Source organism: Oncorhynchus kisutch, unplaced genomic scaffold (assembly GCF_002021735.2).
Source record: "Oncorhynchus kisutch isolate 150728-3 unplaced genomic scaffold, Okis_V2 Okis03b-Okis08b_hom, whole genome shotgun sequence".
NCBI lineage: Eukaryota > Metazoa > Chordata > Actinopteri > Salmoniformes > Salmonidae > Oncorhynchus > Oncorhynchus kisutch.
In genome coordinates, this window is record NW_022261980.1 from 5371598 (window position 1) to 5377597 (window position 6000).

The window sequence follows — 6000 nt, forward strand, 5'->3', positions numbered from 1 at the left end:
CTGTCTAAATCACCAACCAACCTCTCCACTCACCGGACCCTTTTGATCACTCGACTAAGCATGCCTATCCTTAATGTCAATATGTCTTGTCCATTTCTGTTCTGGTTAGTGTTTATTGGCTTATTTCACTGTAGAGCCTCTAGTCCTGCTCACTATACCTTATCCAACCTATTAGTTCCACCACCCACACATGCAATGACATCTCCTGGTTTCAACGATGTTTCTAGAGACAATATCTCTCTCTTCATCACTCAATACCTAGGTTTACCTCCACTGTATTCACATCCTACCATACATTTGTCTGTACATTATACCTTGATGCTATTTTATCGCCCCCAGAAACCTCCTTTTACTCTATGTTCCAGACGTTCTAGACGACCAATTCTCATAGCTTTTAGCCGTACCCTTATTCTACTCCTCCTATGTTCCTCTGGCGATGTAGAGGTGAATCCAGGCCCTGCAGTGCCTAGCTCCACTCCTATTCCCCAGGCGCTCTCTTTTGACGACTTCTGTAACCGTAATAGCCTTGGTTTCATGCATGTTAACATTAGAAGCCTCCTCCCTAAGTTTGTTCTATTCACTGCTTTAGCACACTCTGCCAACCCGGATGTTCTAGCTGTGTCTGAATCCTGGCTTAGGAAGACCACCAAAAATTCTGAAGTTTTAATTCCAAACTACAACATTTTCAGACAAGATAGAACTGCCAAAGGGGGCGGTGTTGCAATCTACTGCAAAGATAGCCTGCAGAGTTCTGTCCTACTATCCAGGTCTGTACCCAAACAATTTGAACTTCTACTTTTAAAAATCCACCTCTCTAAAAACAAGTCTCTCACCGTTGCCGCCTGCTATAGACCACCCTCTGCCCCCAGCTGTGCTCTGGACACCATATGTGAACTGATTGCCCCCCATCTATCTTCAGAGTTCGTGCTGCTAGGCGACCTAAACTGGAACATGCTTAACACCCCAGCCATCCTACAATCTAAACTTGATGCCCTCAATCTCACACAAATAATCAATGAACCTACCAGGTACCTCCCCAAAACCTTAAACACGGGCACCCTCATAGATATCATCCTAACCAACTTCCCCTCTAAATACACCTCTGCTGTCTTCAACCAAGATCTCAGCGATCACTGCCTCATTGCCTGCATCCGTAATGGGTCAGCGGTCAAACGACCTCCACTCATCACTGTAAAACGCTCCCTGAAACACTTCTGCGAGCAGGCCTTTCTAATCGACCTGGCCGGGGTATCCTGGAAGGATATTGATCTCATCCCGTCAGTAGAGGATGCCTGGATATTTTTTAAAAATGCCTTCCTAACCATCTTAAATAAACATGCCCCATTCAAGAAATTTAGAACCAGGAACAGATATAGCCCTTGGTTCTCCCCAGACCTGACTGCCCTTAACCAACACAAAAACATCCTATGGCGTTCTGCATTAGCATCGAACAGCCCCCGTGATATGCAGCTGTTCAGGGAAGCTAGAAATCATTATACACAGGCAGTTAGAAAAGCCAAGGCTAGCTTTTTCAAGCAGAAATTTGCTTCCTGCAACACTAACTCAAAAAAGTTCTGGGACACTGTAAAGTCCATGGAGAATAAGAACACCTCCTCCCAGCTGCCCACTGCACTGAAGATAGGAAACACTGTCACCACTGATAAATCCACCATAATTGAGAATTTCAATAAGCATTTTTCTACGGCTGGCCATGCTTTCCACCTGGCTACTCCTACCCCGGACAACAGCACTGCACCCCCAACAGCAACTCGCCCAAGCCTTCCCCATTTCTCCTTCTCCCAAATCCATTCAGCTGATGTTCTGAAAGAGCTGCAAAATCTGGACCCCTACAAATCAGCCGGGCTAGACAATCTGGACCCTTTCTTTCTAAAATTATCTGCCGAAATTGTTGCCACCCCTATTACTAGCCTGTTCAACCTCTCTTTCGTGTCGTCTGAGATTCCCAAAGATTGGAAAGCAGCTGCGGTCATCCCCCTCTTCAAAGGGGGGGACACTCTTGACCCAAACTGCTACAGACCTATATCTATCCTACCGTGCCTTTCTAAGGTCTTCGAAAGCCAAGTCAACAAACAGATTACCGACCATTTCGAATCTCACCATACCTTCTCTGCTATGCAATCTGGTTTCAGAGCTGGTCATGGGTGCACCTCAGCCACGCTCAAGGTCCTAAACGATATCTTAACCGCCATCGATAAGAAACATTACTGTGCAGCCGTATTCATTGATCTGGCCAAGGCTTTCGACTCTGTCAATCACCATATCCTCATCGGCAGACTCGACAGCCTTGGTTTCTCAAATGATTGCCTCGCCTGGTTCACCAACTACTTCTCTGATAGAGTTCAGTGTGTCAAGTCGGAGGGTCTGCTGTCCGGACCTCTGGCAGTCTCTATGGGGGTGCCACAGGGTTCAATTCTTGGACCGACTCTCTTCTCTGTATACATCAATGAGGTCGCTCTTGCTGCTGGTGAGTCCCTGATCCACCTCTACGCAGACGACACCATTCTGTATACTTCCGGCCCTTCTTTGGACACTGTGTTAACAACCCTCCAGGCAAGCTTCAATGCCATACAACTCTCCTTCCGTGGCCTCCAATTGCTCTTAAATACAAGTAAAACTAAATGCATGCTCTTCAACCGATCGCTACCTGCACCTACCCGCCTGTCCAACATCACTACTCTGGACGGCTCTGACTTAGAATACGTGGACAACTACAAATACTTAGGTGTCTGGTTAGACTGTAAACTCTCCTTCCAGACCCATATCAAACATCTCCAATCCAAAGTTAAATCTAGAATTGGCTTCCTATTTCGCAACAAAGCATCCTTCACTCATGCTGCCAAACATACCCTTGTAAAACTGACCATCCTACCAATCCTCGACTTTGGCGATGTCATTTACAAAATAGCCTCAAATACCCTACTCAACAAATTGGATGCAGTCTATCACAGTGCAATCCGTTTTATCACCAAAGCCCCATATACTACCCACCATTGCGACCTGTACGCTCTCGTTGGCTGGCCCTCGCTTCATACTCGTCGCCAAACCCACTGGCTCCATGTCATCTACAAGACCCTGCTAGGTAAAGTCCCCCCTTATCTCAGCTCGCTGGTCACCATAGCATCTCCCACCTGTAGCACACGCTCCAGCAGGTATATCTCTCTAGTCACCCCCAAGACCAATTCTTTCTTTGGCCGCCTCTCCTTCCAGTTCTCTGCTGCCAATGACTGGAACGAACTACAAAAATCTCTGAAACTGGAAACACTTATCTCCCTCACTAGCTTTAAGCACCAACTGTCAGAGCAGCTCACAGATTACTGCACCTGTACATAGCCCACCTATAATTTAGCCCAAACAACTACCTCTTTCCCAACTGTATTTAATTTGTATTTATTTATTTATTTTGCTCCTTTGCACCCCATTATTTTTTTATTTCTACTTTGCACATTCTTCCATTGCAAAACTACCATTCCAGTATTTTACTTGCTATATTGTATTTACTTTGCCATCATGGCCTTTTTTTGCCTTTACCTCCCTTCTCACCTCATTTGCTCACATTGTATATAGACTTGTTTATACTGCATTATTGACTGTATGTTTGTTTTTACTCCATGTGTAACTCTGTGTCGTTTTATCTGTCGAACTGCTTTGCTTTATCTTGGCCAGGTCGCAATTGTAAATGAGAACTTGTTCTCAACTTGCCTACCTGGTTAAATAAAGGTAAAATAAAATAAAATAAATAAAGGGCTGTGGATCTAGTAGGTTCCCTTACAGACACATTACAGGAAGGGCTGTGGATCTAGTAGGTGCCCTTACAGACACATTACAGGAAGGGCTGTGGATCTAGTAGGTTCCCTTACAGACACATTACAGGAAGGGCTGTGGATCTAGTAGGTTCCCTTACAGACACATTACAGGAAGGGCTGTGGATCTAGTAGGTTCCCTTACAGACACATTACAGGAAGGGCTGTGGATCTAGTAGGTGCCCTTACAGACACATTACAGGAAGGGCTGTGGATCTAGTAGGTTCCCTTACAGACACATTACAGGAAAGGCTGTGGATCTAGTAGGTGCCCTTACAGACACATTACAGGAAGGGCTGTGGATCTAGTAGGTGCCCTTACAGACACATTACAGGAAGGGCTGTGGATCTAGTAGGTGCTGTGGATCTAGTAGGTTCCCTTACAGACACATTACAGGAAGGGCTGTGGATCTAGTAGGTGCCCTTACAGACACATTACAGGAAGGGCTGTGGATCTAGTAGGAGCCCTTACAGACACATTACAGGAAGGGCTGTGGATCTAGTAGGTGCCCTTACAGACACATTACAGGAAGGGCTGTGGATCTAGTAGATGCCCTTACAGACACATTACAGGAAGGGCTGTGGATCTAATAGGTGCCCTTACAGACACATTATAGGACTACAGAAGGTAGGGTTACATTGGAGAACTATGGAAACAGGTTGAAGAGATTGCAGAGCAACCCAAAGAGTACAGCATTCTTGAATGAGGATCCTCTGTTTGCCTTTGCTCAGACCTTTGAGTCAGATTTAGAGGACCTCAAACATGAGGTTCATCAAACCAAGCGGCTTTTTGATAGGAGAGAGAAACCTGGAAGCGACAGACTGTCTACTCTCCTTGACTTGGTTGTGTTTCTAGAACCTTATAAAGAGGTCTTCCATGAGCTATTTCGACTTTGTAAGATTTCTGTTGTTAAACACCAGTCAGCAGTGCTTCTTGCGAGAGAAGCTTCTCAGCTTCAAAACGGATTAAAACCCACCTTAGGACAATAACGGTTGATGACAGGTTGTCACCTCGGAATGCTCGGTGTTGAGTCAAGGAGGGCACGCTCCCTCAACATGGATGAGTTTGTGAAACATTTAGCCAGTTCTCACCAGAACCGCAGAAGTATGCTGTTTTAAACCTACCTAGGATCATTTGGCACTTAGGCTGTCCCTCTGGTCATGATTAAAACCTACACTGTGTAATACCTAGTACACTGACATTCTAAAATTATAAATCCCAAGGGAATCATGTCACACAGATTTAATTTAGTCTTGATTAAGCTAATTCCAAAACCTTTCTTTGCTATTAGTTAACATAATATATATGAGCATAAATATGATACTGTACGTTTGTAAAATTGATGATTTTTAAAATCCATTTATGCTTGATACCTGGTATGTCAAATTGCAGTCTGTTTTTTTTGTAAATAAACTATGCAATTTTTGTAACACACATGCTATCTTAACTCCATGGTGCTTGAGCTTAATTTTCTGAAAATACTTCGGATGTTCAACACTTATAGACCCAGATTATATGTTAATGACATAGGTACACTTCAACTGTGAGAGATGGAATCTAAAACAAAAATCCAGAAAATCACATTGTATGATTTGTAAGTAATTAATTAGCATTTTCTTGCATGACATATGTATTTGATACATCAGAAAAGCAGAACTTAATATTTGGTACAGAAACCTTTGTTTGCAATTACAGAGATCATACGTTTCCTGTAGTCCTTGATCCATGAATAATTTTGCACGCCCAATTTTTCAGTTTTAAATTTGTTTAAAAAAAAATGAAATATCCAATAAATAAATGTCGTTCCACTTCATGATTGTGTCCCACTTGTTGTTGATTCTTCACAAAAAAATACAGTTTTATATCTTTAGGTTTGAAGCCTGAAATGTGGCAAAAGGTCGCAAAGTTCAAGGGGGCCGAATACTTTCGCAAGGCACTGTATATATATATATATATATATATACTGTACCTCCTGAACTGGTTTTGACCTTTTGCCTGTCCACGACCATTCTCTTGCCTACCACAGTGCAATCCCTTTTTGGATTTAATAAATACATACCATAAGGACTTTCTCTGAGAGCCTAGTTTATACTCAACATAGTTGTGTTAGCAAACTCTTGGTTTACAGGTCATATCAGGCCAGCAAGTCATTTTATGCTGTTTTACAGTCATGTGTAAT